The 22657-nt window shown below is 41.4% G+C and overlaps 1 protein-coding gene and 1 non-coding gene across 2 annotated transcripts in view; both read right to left on the bottom strand.

The window, feature by feature from the left end:
• Positions 1-22657, bottom strand: part of LOC126263549 (shematrin-like protein 2) — an 80944-nt gene that overhangs the window by 5223 nt on the left and 53064 nt on the right. The window lies entirely within an intron of this gene.
• On the bottom strand, positions 13236-13310 carry Trnas-cga (transfer RNA serine (anticodon CGA)). Its single transcript has one exon. It is a non-coding gene; the product is annotated as a tRNA-Ser (tRNA).

Here is a 22657-nt window from a genome sequence, read left to right as displayed (position 1 = left end):
TTCCTTCCCCGTCCTTCCCTAAACCGATGAGACCGATGACCTCGCTGTCTGGTCTCCTTCCCCGAAACAACCAACCAACCGATGTGACGTCAAACCCTAAGTCCTTCCCCCCTATGCAGAGCTTTAAGTGCTGGAAATTCGGGCACATGTCGTCCTAGTGCCCTTCCAGTGACACATGTAGAAACTGCAGACGTTTGCTGCATCTGAATATTCCATGCGCACCTCCTCCCACCTGTGTGAACTATCGACAGCATCACTCCCAATGCTCCCCAGACTGCCTGATGCTATAAAAGGAGCTCAAAATTATGGAGTTCGGTGTGGCACATTGCACATATTCTGTCACTGATCTCTTGGTTAGCAATCCTGGCATTATTCCAGCTATCCACTGGAGAGCACATGACATCTTGTGTAATAGTGACCATTTTCCACTCTTCCTGTGACTACCGCAGCGTCCCTCATCTCGACACTTGTCCAAATGGTTTCGCCACAAGGCTGACCGGAAGGAGCACTTTCACATCTGCTACCGACATTGAGTATCCGTTGCATGCAACCATCACTGAAGTAAACCATGTCGTCATTAAATCATTGTTGCCGCAGCTGAATCAGCAATCCCTCGTTCCTCCGGTTGCCTCTGGCGGAAGTCAGTGCCTTCGTAGTCGCCGGAAATCGCTGCAGCCCTTAGACACAGTAGGCGAACCGTCCAACATGTCTTGAGAACCTTATTGCTTTCAAACGGCTCCGAGCACAGGTTCTCCTCCTCATCAAACAAAGTAAGCAGGAGTGTTGGAACCGCAATGTCTCCACCGCTGGAACACGAACCTCCTCCTTTCAAGTTTGGACCAAGCTTCGCTGACTTTACGGCTATTAGAACTCAGCAGGTGTACCTGGAATTTCCAAAAATGGAGCTATATCTGTCTATTCAGACGTAATTGCAGAGCATCTTGCTAAGCATTATGCTCACATCTCTGCTTCAGAGAATTACAACCCAACCTTTCGTCTCCTCAGAGGGTGGAGTGACAGCACTTCTGTTTTGTTCCACGCCACCCTGAGTCTTATAATGCTCCCTTCAGTGAGTGGGAATTTCTCAGTGCCCTATCCTACTGTCTTCACACATTCCCTGGCCCAGATCGCATCCATTTGCAAATCTGTCAGCGGATTCCCAATAGCGCTTCTGGCTGTCTTATATCTCATTTGGAGCGATGGCGAATTCCTATTTCAATGGCGGGAAAGTGTATTCAGTTCAATGCTAAAGCCTGGGTAGAACCTACTAGATGTTGACAACTATTGTCCCATCAGCTTCACCAACATTCTGTGCAAGCTGTTTGAATGTATGGTGAGCCAGCGGTTGTGCTGGCTCATTGTGCCTCGGGAGCTTCTGGCTCTCATGCTGGTATTTATAGACGAGATTTTCCACAAAGGTCATACTTCGTGAAGAATAACTGTTTTTCATTCATCAACAACCGATTGACGTCATCGATATATGTCTCTAGTTATGTTTACGTATAAGTCCAACTTTGTTGCTAACGAAAATGATCTACGCTTGATACTTCTCATTGTCCAGCGACCTATGATAAACTGCTGTTAGTGGAAGAGCAAGATCCTCCGCTGAGACGGCTGCTGTGTGACAGCACAAGGGTACGTGAACACCCTCAATTTTGACACTTTGAGATTTTATTCCTCATTTTTCTCTGACTGCTGTCAAACGTAACATACACTCCTGGAAATTGAAATAAGAACACCGTGAATTCATTGTCCCAGGAAGGGGAAACTTTATTGACACATTCCTGGGGTCAGATACATCACATGATCACACTGACAGAACCACAGGCACATAGACACAGGCAACAGAGCATGCACAATGTCGGCACTAGTACAGTGTATATCCACCTTTCGCAGCAATGCAGGCTGCTATTCTCCCATGGAGACGATCGTAGAGATGCTGGATGTAGTCCTGTGGAACGGCTTGCCATGCCATTTCCACCTGGCGCCTCAGTTGGACCAGCGTTCGTGCTGGACGTGCAGACCGCGTGAGACGACGCTTCATCCAGTCCCAAACATGTTCAATGGGGGACAGATCCGGAGATCTTGCTTGCCAGGGTAGTTGACTTACACCTTCTAGAGCACGTTGGGTGGCACGGGATACATGCGGACGTGCATTGTCCTGTTGGAACAGCAAGTTCCCTTGCCGGTCTAGGAATGGTAGAACGATGGGTTCGATGACGGTTTGGATGTACCGTGCACTATTCAGTGTCCCCTCGACGATCACCAATGGTGTACGGCCAGTGTAGGAGATCGCTCCCCACACCATGATGCCGGGTGTTGGCCCTGTGTGCCTCGGTCGTATGCAGTCCTGATTGTGGCGCTCACCTGCACGGCGCCAAACACGCATACGACCATCATTGGCACCAAGGCAGAAGCGACTCTCATCGCTGAAGACGACACGTCTCCATTCGTCCCTCCATTCACGCCTGTCGCGACACCACTGGAGGCGGGCTGCACGATGTTGGGGCGTGAGCGGAAGACGGCCTAACGGTGTGCGGGACCGTAGCCCAGCTTCATGGAGACGGTTGCGAATGGTCCTCGCCGATACCCCAGGAGCAACAGTGTCCCTAATTTGCTGGGAAGTGGCGGTGCGGTCCCCTACGGCACTGCGTAGGATCCTACAGTCTTGGCGTGCATCCGTGCGTCGCTGCGGTCCGGTCCCAGGTCGACGGGCACGTGCACCTTCCGCCGACCACTGGCGACAACATCGATGTACTGTGGAGACCTCACGCCCCACGCGTTGAGCAATTCGGCGGTACGTCCACCCGGCCTCCCGCATGCCCACTATACGCCCTCGCTCAAAGTCCGTCAACTGCACATACGGTTCACGTCCACGCTGTCGCGGCATGCTACCAGTGTTAAAGACTGCGATGGAGCTCCGTATGCCACGGCAAACTGGCTGACACTGACGGCGGCGGTGCACAAATGCTGCGCAGCTAGCGCCATTCGACGGCCAACACCGCGGTTCCTGGTGTGTCCGCTGTGCCGTGCGTGTGATCATTGCTTGTACAGCCCTCTCGCAGTGTCCGGAGCAAGTATGGTGGGTCTGACACACCGGTGTCAATGTGTTCTTTTTTCCATTTCCAGGAGTGTAGATGCGGCAATCTGAAACACGCGGTACTTAAATGTACCGTGATATGATACACTGCTGCTCCTCTAGACTCTGCGATATTCGGCATCTGGGTCGCAAGCATGTCTTTTGTTGTACACATTTTAAATAGTTTTCGCGCATGCGCAGCTGGTATTAAGTAATTACCTTGTGGGTCATATAAATACGGATTTGATAAGCAACTTGCACAGTTTGTGGCGTGTACAGCTAGGCCTTACTGCTAAACTACTAGTTGGTAGCACACTAGCGTAGACGTTCATTTTTGTTCGCTTCGCAATCGGCATGAATCCCGTTAGTTGATAGCACACTCTCAAGATACACTAATTCACTCACTGTGGAGGAAACTGTAGTCAGATGCCGTTATTGCGTCATTATTACTATTATAATTATGATTATTGTGGGAGCGGCTTGCGAGCTAACATCAAAAAGATATTCGGGCTCACAAGCGGTTCCTCTTCGTCGAAATGTCTTGGCTCATAATCGTCTACGGGCTGAACCCCACGTGTCGCATCACACGCCCTAAATTAGACACTTGTGACCCTTTGGGTAAATTGTCTGGCTGATGGCAAGTTTGCGAAATACAGAGTTAGTATTACATATAATAACAGTAATAATAATATTCGGGAGCTAAATTAACGACCCATAAATAATATAGGCCACACAGTTGCTATTTGGTAAGAATAATTTTTATTCAGGAAGCAAACTAGTAGTGAAAGTGATCGTATTTAGAGTTACTGTTACACTCGAGCGCACATTCATTTGACACTGTTAGATAATTCACAATCTCATCGCGAATTACAAGTCCATTTCGTTAACTAGGCGAAACGTTACACACCAGGTGCGTGGCTGCTGACCGCCCAGAGACTAACTCCCGCGATACCATACAGCCCGCATCTCGTGGTCGTGCAGTAGCGTTCTCGCTTCCCACGCCCGGGTTCCCGGGTTCGATTCCCGGCGGGGTCAGGGATTTTCTCTGCCTCGTGATGGCTGGGTGTTGTGTGCTGTCCTTAGGTTAGTTAGGTTTAAGTAGTTCTAAGTTCTAGGGGACTTATGACCACAGCAGTTGAGTCCCATAGTGCTCAGAGCCATTTGATACCATACAACGCGAAATTTTCTAAGTCGCTTCACTTCCTAGCTGCCTAAGGACCGCCCGTCCGCTTTCGCGTCTGCATCCGAATTATAGCTTTCGTGTTTACAGCCAAACCGAACTCTTTGGTGTCTAGAACACAATTGTCCGTTTTCGTGTCTCCATCCGAACTGTCCCCTTTCGTGTCTCGACCAGCATTGTCCTCTGCCCGTCTCCCACCGCGTTTCCCGCACGCCGACACGCCGAACATCTTCGCTCAACTGACTAGGGCAGTTCCCTTTCCTCAAGCCGTCCATCTGATTAGCTACAGCTTATTCTACATTACATTACACGTTAACATATTGGAATAATCAAAGTATGACGACTTTCACGTTCTAAATAAAGTAACAATAATATCTGTAATATCCATAATAAACGTTAAATTCTTTTACATAAAGCCAATACAATTTTCTTCTTAACTTTGAATGTCACGACCAGTATCCTTGCACCAGTGTGCTTTCTGGTAAATAAATAAAGAACAAAATTAGCTATTATGGACTATGCAACAAATATTCAATTACTTAATGATTCAATGAGGTGTCATGCTGTCATTGTTCAATGTGTTTTGTTTGGAGGAAGTGATGATCTAATGCTTAATTGAAAATACTGATAATTTAAATTCACTATATCTATTAAACAAGTAAGGTTACAGAGTGGATGTTTACAATATTTGTCAAAAAATGGATCAAATGGCTCTGAGCACTATGGGACTTAGCTTCTAAGGTCATCAGTCCCCTAGAACTTAGAACTACTTAAAACTAACTAACCTAAGGACATCACACACATCCATGCCCGAGGCAGGATTCGAACCTGCGACCGTAGTGGCCAAATATTTGTAATTTTAACTGTATGTTTCTATATGAAATGTCGGTCGTTAAGATCGACCAAAGCATTCATATGTTAGCATTCAGGTCTTTGTTACAAAACTTGTTAATTTCACTTTAATAGTAATTCCTAAACTATTATAGATATGATAAATATTAAAGTTCTATTGGGATCACCATGCTGAGTGGTCAGCGCGACGGAATGTGAATACTGTTTCGATTCCCGGCTGGCTCGGAGATTTTCTCCCCTCAGGGACTGGGTGTTGTGTTGTCCTAATCATCATTTCATCCCCATCGATGAAGTGGCGTCAAGTTGAAAGACTTACACCCTGCGAACGGTGTACCCGACGGGAGGCCCTAGTCACACGACATTTATTTATTTTTTACCATGAAAATTTATGAAGGATCGCAGATTAAAATTACTGTGGCTTCATTCCCTCCATTGCTACAGAATCAAATAGTTTCCTTTGCGGCCGATCATAGGTCCACCATATTTAACACTGCTACGTATCCCTGGCCACAAAAGCCTTCTACGGGGTTTCCCTACGACGTAGGTTCTCATCTGTCTCACTAGGACACTACAGCGCTTAGGCCTCATTCAGCACATTAGACGGTTTCCCCATCTCGTGGCGAATCTGGGCTCTTTGTGGCATACAGTCCTCGACGAGAGGATTAGTTTTACTGGGTTTCCCTATGGCGTAGATTTCATATGCCTCACTAGCACACTACAGCGCTTAGGCCTCGTTCAGCACAATAGACGGTTTCCCTATCTCGTGACTAATCAGTGCTCTTTGTGGCATACAGTCCTCGACGACAGGGTTAGTTTCACCATTCCTGAAGGCTGACTCTTTCGGCCATATGCTTAAAAGAGAGCGAAATGCTCGTTAACTCACAGGCTGCAGTTGTGTAAATTCCTGGAGAATCGTAACTGTTATGCAGAAGATGCTATTTCACATTTCCAAGTTTATGTGAGTCAAAAAATTTCTGAACATCAAAATGTCTACTCACGAGTCGCCACTGATCTTTCGAATAATCTGTGTAGTAAGGTACACATACGCTTACAAATACCTCAACGGATCCACATATCTTCTACATTTCAAGAAACCATTTGACACCACGTCCCACTGCATGCTGTTAACGAAGGTGCGAACATATAAAATAAGTTCACAGATCTGTGAATGGATGAGAGACTTCTTACATAACTTATCGTAGTAGATCGTCGTCGACACGGTGATTGTTCATCAGAGACAAGGGTATTGTGGGGAGTGCCCCAGGGAAGTGTGATAGGAGCGCTGTTGTTCTCTGTGTAAATAAATGATATGACGGACACGGTGGGCAGCAATCTGTGGCTGTTTGATGATGATGCTGTGATGTACGATAAGGTGTCGAAGTTGAATGACTGTAGGCAGATACAACACGACTCAAAAAAAAATTCCAGTTGGTGTGACAAATGGCAACTAGCTGTACATGTGGAAAAATTTAAGTTGATGCGGATTAGTAGGATCATCAGACCTGTAGTCCTCGGATACAGTATTAGTAATGTCCTGAATGACACAGTCAAGTCATTTAAATATCTGGGCGTAACACTGCAAAGCGATAAGAGATGCGACAAGCATGTGAGTACTGTGGTAGGGCAGCTGAATGGTCGACTTCGGTTTACTGAAAGAATTTTAGGAAAGAGTGGTTCACCTGTAAAGGAGACCGCATGTAAGACGATGGTGTAACCTATTCTTGAGTACAGCTCGAGTGCTTGGGATCCGTACCAGATCGGACTGACGGAAGCTATGGAAGGAATTCCAATAGGTCTTACTGTATTTGTTAGCGGTAGGTTTGAACAACACGTAAATGTTACAGAGGCGCTTCGGGAACTCAAATAGGGATCCCTAGAGGGAAGGCGACTTTCTTCTCGAGAAACACTACTGCGAAGATTTAGACAACCGCAGATTGAAACTGACTGCCGAACGGCTCTACTCCCGCCAACATTCGTTGTGGGTAAGGACCACGGAGACAACATTCGTGAAAATAGGGCTCATATGGAGGCATATAGTGGTTCTTCCCTTAGTCTATATGCGACTGCAAAAAGAATGGAAATGACAAGTAGTGATACAGGGTACCCTGTAACATAGTGATTATTCCTTGCTACTGTAGTGTTATCTTGAAGCTGTGAGAAAGGAGGACAGGCATTCCAAGGCGTGGAAGCAGAGACGATGCTGAGGGCAGACGAAACTAGGAAAAAAATGGTTCAAATGGCTCTGAGCACTATGGGACTTAACATCTGAGGTCATGAGTCCCCTAGAACTTAGAACTACTTAAACCTAACTAACCTAAGGACATCACACACATCCATGCCCGAGGCAGGATTCGAACCTGCGACCGTAGCGGTCGCGCGGTTCCAGACTGAAGCGCCTTTAACCGCGTGGCCACACTGGCCGGCCCGAAACTAGGAGAGATAAGGTTACATGCAGTAAACAGTAAGGGGAGAGCCTTGCGAAAATGCAGACGCCCCCAGACGCGGTCCCAGGGCGTTACTCACTCTTCAAGGAATTAACACGTAACTTCATATGTCGTCTAGACGCTGTAGTAGGTTGCCACCGTAGAACTGTCCGCCCCCGGTAACTGAGTGTTCAGCGCGAGAGAATATCAATCCTAAGGGCCCGGGTTCGATTCCCGGCTGGGTCGGAGATTTCCTCCGCTCAGGGGCTGGGTGTTGTGTTGTCCTGATCATCATCATTTCATCCCCATCGACGCGCAAGTCACCGAACTGGCGTCAAATTGAAAGACTTGCACCAGGCGAACGGTCTACCCGACGGGAGGACCCAGTCACACGACATTTATTTTATTTTTACCATAGAACCTTGTAACCAACAGGCACGTACTAGTGTATAAAGCCAGCTTGATACCAAAACAGCAACGTCAGTAGACCCACAAGGGTTAGAAAGAGAGCGAAAACGCCAGAAACTGTTGACCTAGCAGTCCCTACTCCAGGGAGCCCGAGGGACGGGGCTAAGTGTCGTATCACAATAATGGTGCAAGCCTTACTCGTATTTGGCAGAACAGTTACGTTTAGCTTTCGGCTGAACAAGGTTGATACCAAATACGCAATTAGTGCAACTGCATTAACATCCCTGCCTTAGGAGCTGTACAGGGGACCTAACTAAACCATGATTGGCAGGTACCAGCAAGAGAGCTACAGGATTGGCTGGGTGGCTCTAAGTGGGAAAAACAGAGCCCTCGCGCGACCTTTTAAAACCCCTAGATTCCGCATTTTGGTGGAGTTCTCAGTCAGACGCTGTGAGCGCCGAATCCACGTCCGACGACACCAGCCTCGGTCCAGCTCCGTGTAAGTCTGCTGCCTCTCTTGGAGTGCTTCAGTGAACAGTGTCACATTCAGTATGTTTCTTTTTCCAACTAAGTTGTAGCCTTAAGATGCTGCCAGTGTTTGCTACTGTGGTTAGCATCCACTCCTGGGACTTCTCCACTGGCTTCTGTTGTAACAGTGTTATTCATGCTTCTTCTAACCCTACAACTAGCCTCCAGTGTATTAGTTAGTCCTGGAATACACAACTATTTCAAAACCCTGTTTGTCCAGCAGTCTCCTAAACGAGTTCCCTACCGAGTCTCACCACCTGCATTTCTAGTAAATGCCTTTACCAGTGTTGGCTCAGATAGAAGAAAACAATCAAATGCCTTCATTGTGAATTGTCCTTCTGCCTTCTGCTCTGCATCTCTCGGGGACGCAGACTGACCAGCTTCCACTTATGTCAGGACGCGACGACCCTCCGCCACCGTGGCTTGCGGAATATCATCGTTGATGCAGACTGTCGACAGATTTTTCTGATATGCTGTTACTTGTCTCAGTATCTGATATTCATCGTCCTTAAGTCTTGTTTGTCCTTCTTTTCCACGTGATATGATGTAAAAAAAAAACAAATTACCTATTTATAAAATCAAAATTAAAATACACTCCTGGAAATTGAAATAAGAACACCGTGAATTCATTGTCCCAGGAAGGGGAAACTTTATTGACACATTCCTGGGGTCAGATACATCACATGATCACACTGACAGAACCACAACCACATAGACACAGGCAACAGAGCATGCACAATGTCGGCACTAGTACAGTGTATATCCACCTTTCGCAGCAATGCAGGCTGCTATTCTCCCATGGAGACGATCGTAGAGATGCTGGATGTAGTCCTGTGGAACGGCTTGCCATGCCATTTCCATCTGGCGCCTCAGTTGGACCAGCGTTCGTGCTGGACGTGCAGACCGCGTGAGACGACGCTTCATCCAGTCCCAAACATGCTCAATGGGGGACAGATCCGGAGATCTTGCTGGCCAGGGTAGTTGACTTACACCTTCTAGAGCACGTTGGGTGGCACGGGATACATGCGGACGTGCATTGTCCTGTTGGAACAGCAAGTTCCCTTGCCGGTCTAGGAATGGTAGAACAATGGGTTCGATGACGGTTTGGATGTACCGTGCACTATTCAGTGTCCACTCGACGATCACCAGTGGTGTACGGCCAGTGTAGGAGATCGCTCCCCACACCATGATGCCGGGTGTTGGCCCTGTGTGCCTCAGTCGTATGCAGTCCTGATTGTGGCGCTCACCTGCACGGCGCCAAACACGCATACGACCATCATTGGCACCAAGGCAGAAGCGACTCTCATCGCTGAAGACGACACGTCTCCATTCGTCCCTCCATTCACGCCTGTCGCGACACCACTGGAGGCGGGCTGCACGATGTTGGGGCGTGAGCGGAAGACGGCCTAACGGTGTGCGGGACCGTAGCCCAGCTTCATGGAACCGGTTGCGAATGGTCCTCGCCGATACCCCAGGAGCAACAGTGTCCCTAATTTGCTGGGAAGTGGCGATGCGGTCCCCTACGGCACTGCGTAGGATCCTACGGTCTTGGCGTGCATCCGTGCGTCGCTGTGGTCCGGTCCCAGGTCGACGGGCATGTGCACCTTCCGCCGACCACTGGCGACAACATCGATGTACTGTGGAGACCTCACGCCCCACGTGTTGAGCAAGTCGGCGGTACGTCCACCCGGCCTCCCGCATGCCCACTATACGCCCTCGCTCAAAGTCCGTCAACTGCACATACGGTTCACGTCCACGCTGTCGCGGCATGCTACCAGTGTTAAAGACTGCGATGGAGCTCCGTATGCCACGGCAAACTGGCTGACACTGACGGCGGCGGTGCACAAATGCTGCGCAGCTAGCGCCATTCGACGGCCAACACCGCGGTTCCTGGTGTGTCCGCTGTGCCATGCGTGTGATCATTGCTTGTACAGCCCTCTCGCAGTGTCCGGAGCAAGTATGGTGGGTCTGACACACCGGTGTCAATGTGTTCTTTTTTCCATTTCCAGGAGTGTATTTTCTTGAAAGCATTGTACTTTTAAAATAGCGATTATGTGATTATCGACACTGAGTAACAGATGAAGCTGTAGAAGATGTATTACGATTTTAGCTTTTAAATATCTGAAAGTTTTATGAATATGTATAAAAATAATAGTTGTTAATCCTTACATAACGTATTTACCACTAGAAAATGCCTATGCATATCTCTGATGAAGTTTATTAAGTTGAATTACGGTTTTTAATAGTAAACTGACTAAGCTGAAAAAAAAACTGCCTTTTTTGTTCTGACGACCTTGGCGCGCTTTTAGCGACAACAGCGGAACGGATTCGAGGTTGAGCCAGCATGCAGGGCACGTCGCTAGGACATGTACTATTTGATATTGGGAACAAAAGTGAACTTTGTATTAAACGTTTACAACAGTGCTGCAATATCATTTCCGTTACAAGTTAAAATGACGGAAAATATTTTTAAGTTTTTTTTACTTTGAGCAAGGCTATTTGTTACAAAGTGGAGCTGTGTCAATGACGCTCTCGAGCGTTTAGCGAAATGTGAATTTACGTGCAACGAGATCCAAAACAAATCATTTACAAAATGAGATGGTAACATTTAACCCAAATTTAAGTCGTCTCAAGAATTTAATAGTTATGGATGGATAAATTTGCAATTTGTGTGGTGGGGTAATAATTACAGGACAATAACTTTGAGAACAATGGCTCTATTTGGCAACATGGCAAGCATTATTAAACCGAAATATTCGGTATGTGAAGAAACAGGATGACGAATTAGCCACCACGAACAATATCTGCTCATCTGCTTCAAGGCACGAACATTCACATGCTTCACAACTCTGTTGTGGTTCTGCGCATTGACATTCAAACAGTGGAGCTACTCCATTTATCAAAGTTATATTTTAATGTTCCTTAAGAACATTCATGCTCCCTCTTACTTTTGTCACTAAGAAAATAATTAATGTGTGTCTAAAATACGTATTCAGAAAACGTATTAATACGGATCAACAGTGTCAAATTGTAGTCATATTTTGATAAATCGTTAGTCGAATAAACCGCAACTAATTAAAACATTGCTACAGAACTTGTCGCCTTCTGTTTTAACTTACTTTACTTAAAACCACTTGTGGTCATAGTAATATGAAGCATCAGTTATTTTAAATTATAAAATTGTTGTTGTTGTTGTGGTCTTCAGTCCAGAGACTGGTTTGATGCAACATTCCATGCTACTCTATCCTGTGCAAGCTTCTTCATCTCCCAGTATTTACTGCAACATACCTCCTTCTGAATCTACTTAGTGTATTCATCTCTTGGTCTCCCTCTACGATTTTTACCCTCCGCGCTGCCCTCCAATACTAAATTGGCAATCCCTTGAGGCCCCAGAATATGCCCTACCAACCGATCCCTTTTTCTAGTCAAGTTGTGCCACAAATTTCTCTTTTCCGCAATTATGTTCAGTACCTCTTCATTAGTTATGTGATCTACGCATCTAATCTTCAGCATTCTTCTGTAGCACCACATTCCGAAAGCTTTTATTGTTTTGTTGTCTAAACTATCTTCCACGTTTCACTTCCATACATGGCTACACTCTGCACAAATACTTTCAGAAACGACTTCCTGACACTTAAATCTATACTCGTTGTTTACAAATTTCTCTTCTTCAGAATCGCTTTCCTTGCCATTGCCAGTCTACATCTCATATCCTCTCTACTTCGACCATCATAAGTTATTTGGCTCCCCAAATAGCAAAACTCCTTAACTACTTTAATCGTCTCATTTCCTAATCTATTTCCCTCAGCATCACCCAACATAATTCGACTACATTCCATTATCCTTGTTTTGCTTTTGTTGATGTTCACTTTATATCCTCATTTCAAGAGACTGTCCATTCCGTTCAACTGCTCTTCCAAGTTCTTTTCTGTCTCTGACAGAATTACAATGTCATCGGCGAACCTCAAAGATTTTATTTCTTTTCCTTGGATTTTAATTCCTACTCAAATTTTTCTTTCATTTCTTTTACTGCTTGCTCAGTATAGTAACTTATAAAATTAGAGTGAATTAAACCAGGTAGCCATAAAAGCACGAAATAAATTAAATTCACACCGAAAGAATATTCAGAATGAGTCCTATCAGGTGTGGGGACAGTTTTAATTTAGTAGCTGTTTCAGGAGTGTATGCTAAGTGTAAGCTAGCTTCATCTCTTATCCCGTCGATGATCACTCGCTGTTGGTTCTCAGTCTATCGCTAAGTATCCCAGTGATGTTGAAGGTACGCAGTGAAAAGCTCTCCTGTTGATATGTGAGCGGTAGGCAAATTGACCGAATCTGAATCTTACGATATGGAACTAAACAGAGGATTTCCTTTAATAATCAGTTGCGTACAGGCTTATGAATGGACGTAAGTAGTCAGCATTGTTACAGGTGACGTATTTTCCTAGCTTAGTAACAATTTTTAAACCAAGGTTATTTACAGCCACGAAAATAGTAAGTCGTTGGATGTTATTGTTTCGGGGTGAACGTCAAACCCTGGCAGAAGGATCAGGAACGGCAGAGCAGAGAGGGCTTTGGAGAAAACATCAGCCAATAGTAGGCTGACCCCCCCTCCCCCTAGAACGACACCGAGACATCAGCGGCCTCTGGGTGAAGAGAATATAAGCGCCGAGCCACCTGACAGCGGCCCAGTTGAAGGCTAGCCGTCCTACGAGCTCCACAGCAGCGGCTTAGGAACTGTATTGATTCACTTATATTAAAACTGTGTGCCCGACCGAGACTCGAACTCGGGACCTTTGCCTTTCGGGGGCAAGTGCTCTACCAACTGAGCTACCGAAGCACGACTCACGCCCGGTACTCACAGCTTTACTTCTGCCAGTACCTCGTCTCCTACCTTCCAAACTTTACAGAAGCTCTTCTGCGAATCTGCAGAACTAGCACTCCTGAAAGAAAGGATATTGCGGAGACATGGCTTCGCCACAGCCTGGGGGACGTTTCCAGAATGAGAATTTCCACTCTGCAGCGGCGTGTGCGCTGATATGAAACTTCCTGGCAGATTAAAACTGTGTGCCCGACCGAGACTCGAACTCGGGACCTTTGCCTTTCGCGGGCAAGTGCTCTACCAACTGAGCTACCGAAGCACGACTCACGCCCGGTACTCACAGCTTTACTTCTGCCAGTACCTCGTCTCCTACCTTCCAAACTTTACAGAAGCTCTTCTGCGAATCTGCAGAACTAGCACTCCTGAAAGAAAGGATATTGCGGAGACATGGCTTAGCCACAGCCTGGGGGACGTTTCCAGAATGAGAATTTCATTCTGGATTGTCATTTATGATACTATAATAAAAATAATTAATGCAGTTTGCCTGAATTGTTGTCTAGCGATTCAAGGAAGTAGGTATCCTAGGCACCCCATGTTTGACGAGTATGTAGGACACAACAGTTCTGATACAAACGTAACTGTAGCTTCGTGCACTGGTGGCAGATACGTTACAAAATATTTGAAGGTGTCAAGTGGCTGAGCGTATAGTGTCTACAGCAAATTCAGAGCTCATTTGCTCACTCCACCTTGCATAAAATAGTGGTTAATATACAAACTTTCTTTGTGTCAGGATTTATCAAGCTTACAGACAAGCAACACCATCAACTTTACCTTCTTTGGGCAACATGTATTTTTAAGCATCCAAATTAAACTTAATCACTGGAATAAAAGTGATTTTTACATCTTCGAAGGACTGTGTTTTAATACCAATGTCACAAGAGGAACAAACGCAGGAAGGATGAAGAGCATAGCAGGGGGAAAGAGCATGAAGTAACTGGGATTTATGTCTTCTGAACGGGAAAAGTGAACCACATGTATATTGTTGCAAAACAAAAGCTTCATTCAAGCTGGCAAGGTGGTGAATGAGACAGTTATTAACCTTCTGCCTAATAGGTATGCTTACATGAAAGTATGATGGGATTTTTAATAATGTAGCCTAAGAGATAGCTTGACTTTCCTCAAAACTTCTCTTTCAGTAATCGTTAAACTAAAACACAACTACAAAACTTCAGTGCTACAGGTAACTATGTAGAACTCTTGGAGGAGAATAATCTGAGATAACTCAGCAAATATAGATGCAGAAACGTAACAAAAGTGAAACTTATTATGTCATTCAAAAGTAATGTTTATGTCAATCAAAAGTAAAGGCTCCAATGATTACAAATAAATTGATGATGATTAGCGCACCATACATGCGTTCTATACGCATCCGCCTGCGTAATCTGTCTTTCAGGTGTGGTAAATTTTCTGACGAACTTAAATAAGGCGTCAATCCAAAAAGTTCCAAGACTGATATTATTCCTGGCTTATAAGCGACGTTAGCGTGCTAACAGTTGCAGAAACCTGAACTAACAACAGGAAATAATGGATGTGCATTTGGCCAATCAGTTGCATTGTTAAGTTGTGGAAGTGCAGCTATAGCGCGTCAACGTTTTTGTGTCACAAATCGCAATGGAGCAACATATCTAAATCGAAGTACAGTTTCCACAATTTTTTGAAGTTGAGGAAGTATGCACAAAATATTCATACAAACCTTGACTCCCAAACAGAAATAACGACACGACGACGCCTATCGCGACTTAATAGCAAATCGTTGACAATTCTTTTTTTCAAAAAAAATTCATCATCTATGAAAATACGACAATACGAGGAACTGAAGCAATTTACATGAGCGGCAAACGATTTTGACGGCGTAGGTACGTTCAAGCCAATGTGGCAAGCGAAGTGAACATCACAAGAGAACGTCTTTTCTGACAGTTTCACATAGCTGTATAGGCGTTCTATTGGTTGCACTCAAATGGAGGGAGAAGATGTACAACACCTGAAGCATTAAAACCACTCAATTATCATTTTTTTTACCTTTTTTGCCTGGAGGGGGTACATTCGTCTTTACTTCGTCAGGAGTGAAACACAGATGTCATTGCTCGCTTTTCGGACCGCAACCGAACTGTGAACGGTACACAACGTTTGGTTCGAATCTACAGTGGCCATGCATCCCAATATATCGGAACTGTCACTGTTATGGACCTTCCTGTCCCGTCATCCCGAAGCGAACCAATTTTTTTACGATCTTGCAAAATACTGTTACAAGCATGGCGTACCGAAATAACATACTCTGCTGACCGTCTTTCTTGCACGTGTTTGTGTTACACAGGGTAGCATGGATTAATTGCATGCATATATGTGCGAAGTGCTATGTTTGCTGATGATATCTTCAAATTCAGGCCCATTCTCCTAGCAAGGACTCATGTGTGACAACAGATAGTCGTTTGGAGACCATTCTGATAACTGTTACCTGGGCTTCCACCCAGTGGTAGATACTGTCAGTGTGTGAATTTAGTGCTCTTCTTGCTTTGAAAAACTGAAAATAAATACAAATCTAAAACAGATCCCTTTTTCATTGCGATTCCAGTTCAACTAGTCTGAGGAAAAATAATTTTATCCAGTTATTGAGATTACAATTGATATTTCCTAATGCTGTTGAAATAATCGAGGAGAAAATGCTATTAAAGTCTTCTTATAGCAAGTTCAGTAAAAGGAAGTGTTACTTGCTCTCACATAATACGTCTTGTGCCATTATCAGTCAATCTTTCTTTTATGTTATCCATTGCTATATTTTGATACATTACTCAATTTCTAAAGGTTTCTTAATGGTTCACACTGACCAAGGTTGTAAATAAATCATCACACATATTAACTGAAATGTTGAAAGATCAGTTCATAGCAGTGGGACACAATGTGCCTAAATACCTAGAGCAAATCTGTACATGTGTAAAGATTCGGTGATCTATGAACAGATCAACGAAAATTAAAATACAAGGGTAACCTTAAAATGTATACCAGTCCCTTGTTAGGTTCATAATGAGACTGCATGAATCTCTCAGTATAATTACAACTAGTTGTCACGGGTATTCCCCTCCCCTTTTACAGAAAACTGTTTTCCTCTAACTATTTTTTTATATTTCTACCATTGGGAAACATAATAATCTTGGTATTCTCCATTAGCATAACAACCAATTTTCGTACAATTTTGGCATCCTTTTATGGTAATTTCCTCACCAAATTGTTTTCGACATATATGAGCATTTTATGTAATACTAATGACTTTGATTTTTACTATTAGGTCACAGTTTCTACATTTCCCAAAACCACATTTTTGTCATCCAGATTCAAAAAATACACTTACATTCTCCCCATTTACAGACTGTTTACTAACTTCTTGGTGATTGTTTACAGTTTCTTCATTGTATTATACTATTGCAGTGATCATAACATAATTTATTTCCCTTAGTATCATGTTCTTCCGTTTTGCATAATTTACTGACTTTTCTACTTTACATGTATGTTTGTTCTTATTGTTATATGCCTTCCTACATTTATAACAGAAATATTAAGATCCTAAGAAAGCTGATGTACTATTGAATACTCAAAAATGGTTTTAATTTTTATACAGATATATTTTTGTTTCTTCCTCAGGACAACTATAGATAGCTGAATTTAAATTCTAGGCACATAAAACAATTACCTGGATATCAGGAAATTGCTCAGCACTTTTATTATCATATAGAGTAAACCTTCTTCGTTATATTCTACTAACTATTTATGTAGTATGTTACTTAACACTATTTGTAATTTATTTATTTATCGCTTACTCTAAATTTCTTAATTGCAGCTGTAGTTCGTTCTCTATCCAGGACATAATTTGTGTGATAAGTTAGATCACTTATAATGGCTCAATTTTACCATGAAATTTGCCAACAGGTATGCAACTGAGATGTTATACTACTTTATTTTAACTACAAATTTTGGCATTCCACTAAGCCATCTTCAGGCAACAAATGCATCTCTCAAACAGTAGATGTTATTGGCATACTGTGGCCATATGTTCCAGGATTTCATGAATTCTGAACTGTACTAAAACTGCTTACTTCGAAGACTTGATTGAAATCAAATCTTTGAAGGAAGCCCTTGGTACACAATTTAGAATTCACCACATCCAGGAACATTTGGTCACTGTAAGCCAATACCTGCTGTTTTTTAGAGATGCATATGGAGCCTGAAGATAGCATAATGGAATTCCGTAACTGACAGTTAAAATGAAATAGAATAACATCTCCACACAGATTACATTTATTATTAAGTTTTGTAATACATCTTTCAGTCTTTTGTCAGTATATAAATTTATTACTTTCTCAGCTATATTGCCACTAGGAATTGCTAACATCTGAATATTAAACGTGGTATCTACTATACCACATCATCAGTTGGTAATATATATCTGATTTTGTTGCACAAAACGTGAACAAATTATTTAGTATTACGTAATGCCTTATATCCCATAGAAACTGCATAAAAATTTTTTAATTTATAGTTGTCACATTTTACTGTTCTGCTTTTCTGGAATTAGTTCTCTTTTTAGTTATTTCTACCAAGTGATTTAAGTCCATAATCGTTTTTTCATTGATGTTATCATGAGTAGTAATATTTGCATCATTACAACCCATTCTGAAGTCAGTAGACTATGCCCACAACTTTTCACAAATCTTGGTCTTCCTTGTTTCATATCAAATAACTCTTTTTCCAATGGTTTATACTCTTTTCCTTGTTCCAGAAACTTACCAATAAATGTAAATATCTGATCTAGTCTCACTGTTTTCTCAAAAATATAGTCATCAAATTTGTAAAAATTATTTATATTAAATACACAATTGGGCCTTTGTTTAGTGTTTCAGTATAATTCAGCATGAAATGGAAACTCATGTAATATAACTAATCTTGTGTCCTCAATATTCTGTAGCAACTAATGCCAAGATTTTGACTAATTATGTGATGTAATTAAATTAAGTAAACCATTATTTCTTATCCTGCTGCAGTTACTTATATTATTTCTCCTGCAAACATCATGAAGTTAAGTGTCTGTGTAATCTCTCACTTTGCTCTCCATTTAATAGAGAAAAATTATTATTAGGTTTGTCAAAGAGAAAAATAAAAAAGGGTAAATTTAAGGAATTCTATACAACATGTTTCTGAGACCTTTAATAGTCGTTTCTTGTGCATATTAAACTATAATTTGCATTTTGTCATCTTGTTGACAAATCCTGCATCTTCATAAGAGCTTGTTCCTAGACGCAGGATTTAATTAGAAACAACTAAAACCCTTAATTTGTTGATAACGAATACAGTTTTATTTCCCCTTTGGTGTTTATCATCATTTTTAATCGAAAATAATAATTTAGAGTAATCTACAATTGAAATTCACATTAAATGATTTTTAATATTTAGGTATAATATGTTTATGACATACACAAGAGTCTTTATTATACCAATTTTTTGATAATTTCTAATATGTGCTTTACATATATGTGAAGGGTTATACTTTGTATATTTATGTGAGGGAAAATTGTTAATTAAATTCTCCATTTCACAATATTACACTTTTTGGACTTGATCACATCCATTTAACAGAAACAGTTTTGATTAGGTAAAAAATACAATGGCACCACAAACCATGTGTAACTATTAATGCAAATGAATATTTAAAATTTAATTAAAATAAAAAGTTATTCTAAATGAAAGTGTTCCATTAAATGGAAGCAATCATAGACCTCAGTAACATCAAGATCAAATTTGATGGTAAACAAGTTTCATTGATAATTAATTAGATAAATTCCATGGTTTAAAGCTAGGAGTATTTCAGAAATACTAGAATATAAAGGAAGTGACTATGGCAAGGAAACATATTGATATAGATGATAAAAAAATATTTCATAGTTTAATCCTCAAGAATATCCCAGCATAAAGAGGTAATGATAAATCATGAATAGTTATCAATGAACTAGGCATAAATCACGAAAGGGAGAAGCTAAACAATTCGAGAAGTGAGTTACATATGAAGTTTGGGTTTTAGTTTCTAAACACATTGAATACAAAATAAAATATGCTCTAAAGAAACTCTATGATGGTGTAACATGTCATATAGATGAAAAGAGTGAAATTCCAGTAAATCATTTATGAGGCATAAATAAAATAATTTAAATAACAATCAGATAGAAGATTTGATTTAGATATAAAATTGTTAGCATAAAGAAATACTATACTTGAAGGTATAGCTCCACTTGTTGTTTTTCAAACAATTAATGTCAATTGTTAGACTACCCTTCGTTCTTCTGGGATTTTGAATTATGACAATGAATACTGTTATTATGTCACCCAAGGACAATGAAGAAGCGTATTTAAACAACTGAACAATATTATATGTAAACATTCAGATTTTAAAGATCAGTTAAGAATTAATTATGATCCTAGCTCAACAAATTTGTACCAAAGAATAAGAAAAAAAATTATGCAAAGTTAGATACTACAATTTTTACCATATTTTGATGGGTATGCACATAATTAATGACAATTATTCTTCATCATATTGAGCTAATATCAAAACTAGGTAATTTCAAAATACAAATGAAAATTCTGTTACTTTTTAATAATTAAATTTTATATAACATTCATAAAAATTATGCATTTAATGCATACATCACCAACTTCGTTACTCAAAACTTTCTCAGCAGGGCAAGTATCGGGATACCTTGTTTTTTGCTGTTCTTGCTCATAGAAATTTACGTTTACCTCCTCTCCATGAAATGGGTTCACTTGTATGCGATTGGATTAGAAAGAATAACTCTCCCATTTTCGGAAATTTGTCTTGACGATTTGGCTGTCTATTCTTTGTCAAACATTTCTATAAGTTTATTAATTACAACTTTATGGTCTATTTCAAACTTTGGTTCATCATGAGATATAACATTAGATGGCTTATAGTTTTTGTTATTATCTTCTATTCACTTCATTGTTATCTTCTTTATCCTCAATGGGTTTCCTACCGATTCTATCATAGAAATTTCAGACCTTCATTCCACCATTTACTAAACCTTCTTAAAATCATCAAACTTTCAAACAGCAACAAACACATGGTTAATATCTGTGAAATTTGTATCATCTTGTTACATATTATTAAAAAATTAAGGTTATCTCTCAGTGCCTGTTTCGATATTTTTCAGTATGTCCAAGCTAAATAAAAAGGAACTATCTCTCTTTGTCTGCCTCTAAATAGCTCTAAACTCATCTTTGTGTGTGAGAATGAAATCTTCTAATACAACAAACAATTTATCTTGTCATTAATCTAATGATTCTTCATTATTATCAATAAATGTTAGAATTTCCTTATGATTTTTGTTTTCAAATCTCTTTCATATTCTTTTTAATTCTTGATCTTTTGGCTAATCCATACTTTTAGAGTAAACATATTAATAATAACATCCATCTGATTTAACAAGCCTGGAGCTAAAATGTAATTATCAACCATTAACGTTGTTTTTCCATGTCTACTTGGTCCTATTATTACACATCAAGTAGAATGGGACAGGAGCTTGCCATTTTTATTTATGATTTCTTCTGAGGAGTAGTGTAAATGTACCAATGACTGCACAGAGAGCACAGCTTGTGTTCATGACAGTAAACTAAACTAATCAGCTCGCCACTGACATATATGTGTTCAGGCTTGTATCAGGAACACGTCACAGAAGTTGTGTGACAAGATCCTGTGTTTCTAAAGTGAAACAGATAAGAGTCAGGTATCTTGATGTAGTTCTGGTACCCTGTTGTTATGAACAGTAGCCTTGAAGTCTTGCCTTCATTTTGAATGATTGGCTTGCAATCTGCCATACTGTGCCCACATCTTATACGTGTGCAGCTATATGTTGACTTCGCTTGGAATCATTGTTTCTGTACCAAAGAGCGCGCATATAAGGTCCCAAAACAGTATGCATTACTTAGGGTTGAGGAGACCAAATAGCGACTTCATTGGTCCAATCGGATTAGGGAACGATGGGAAGTTGGTCATGTCCCCTCAAAGGAATCATCCCATCAATTGCCTTAAGCGATTTAAGGAAATCACGGAAAACATAAACCAGTTTGCACGGTTACACGTTTGAAGTGTCATGTTCTCAAATGCAAGTCCAGTGTGCCAACCACTTCGCCATCTCGCTCAGTCTCTCTTTAGGGCACAACGGCACAACAAGTATTAATTAGGATTGAGGAGACCAAATAGCAACTTCATCGGTCCCATCAGATTAGGGAAGGATGGGTAGTTGGTCATGTTCTCTAAAAGGAATCATCCCAGCAATTGCCGTAAGCGATTTAAGGGAATTACGGAAAACATAAATCAGTTTGGACGGATACCGGTTTGAAGTGTCGTGTTCCCAAATGCCAGTCCATTGTGCTAACCACTTCGTCATCTCGGTCAGTCTCTCTTTAGGGCACAACGGCACATTTGATCGTTTGAGTGCGTTGTGGAGTCTGAAGGATGGAATTTGCTCCTGAATGACTTCAAACTGAGCATGAAAATGGGACAGGAATCTCATTTAAGCAGAAAAGTTGGTCAGTGAGGCCAGAATATAAATTGAAAATGGAGAAAGCAAACAAAGGTTGCCACTGTTCTTGGTAGGAAGAAGTCTGCTTTAAGGATCACTTTCATTGAAAAACTTCTATTATTGCTTCATTCAAGTCTAGTGCTGAGTTTGGTCGACCTATAATTCAGGAACTTCATTATCTGGTACTTGTTCCAGCGCATGATAAAATTAATGACTTGAAAATGACTGTAACTGATGGAAACAATAATTTGATTGGTGTCAGTGATGCTACGATAACAATCACTTTAGAAAATAACTAACACATTTTTATCATTTATACAAGAATAAGACAGCTATAAATTTTACTTGATCCCTGTGAATGAGAAGACTAAAAGTAACCTAAATTATCCCAACAAGGATACAAACATTACTATAAATATTGGAGATGATTGGTTTTATCCCAATCAAACTCGATTGTACATGAGATTCAGTGTTATGGGAACTGATGGTGCAAATTATGCAACATATGATGAAAAATCCAAGAAATAGCTGACTGATTATTATGTGGCAAAGCTTTTTAATGTTATCACTACAAAGAAAGGACACAATATAGAATGGAACACCCATTTATTTCTTCGTCTGCCCTTATCTGATTGACTTCATGTCTAGCCAATGAGTTAACCATGGAAGGTCATATCCACGATAATGGAAAGACAAAAAAGGAGAAAAATGAAGTACATTT

Source organism: Schistocerca nitens, chromosome 6 (genome assembly GCF_023898315.1).
Source record: "Schistocerca nitens isolate TAMUIC-IGC-003100 chromosome 6, iqSchNite1.1, whole genome shotgun sequence".
Taxonomy (NCBI): Eukaryota; Metazoa; Arthropoda; class Insecta; order Orthoptera; family Acrididae; genus Schistocerca; species Schistocerca nitens.
Note: the sequence above shows the minus strand (reverse complement) of the source record. Positions and strands in the feature narration are given on the sequence as shown.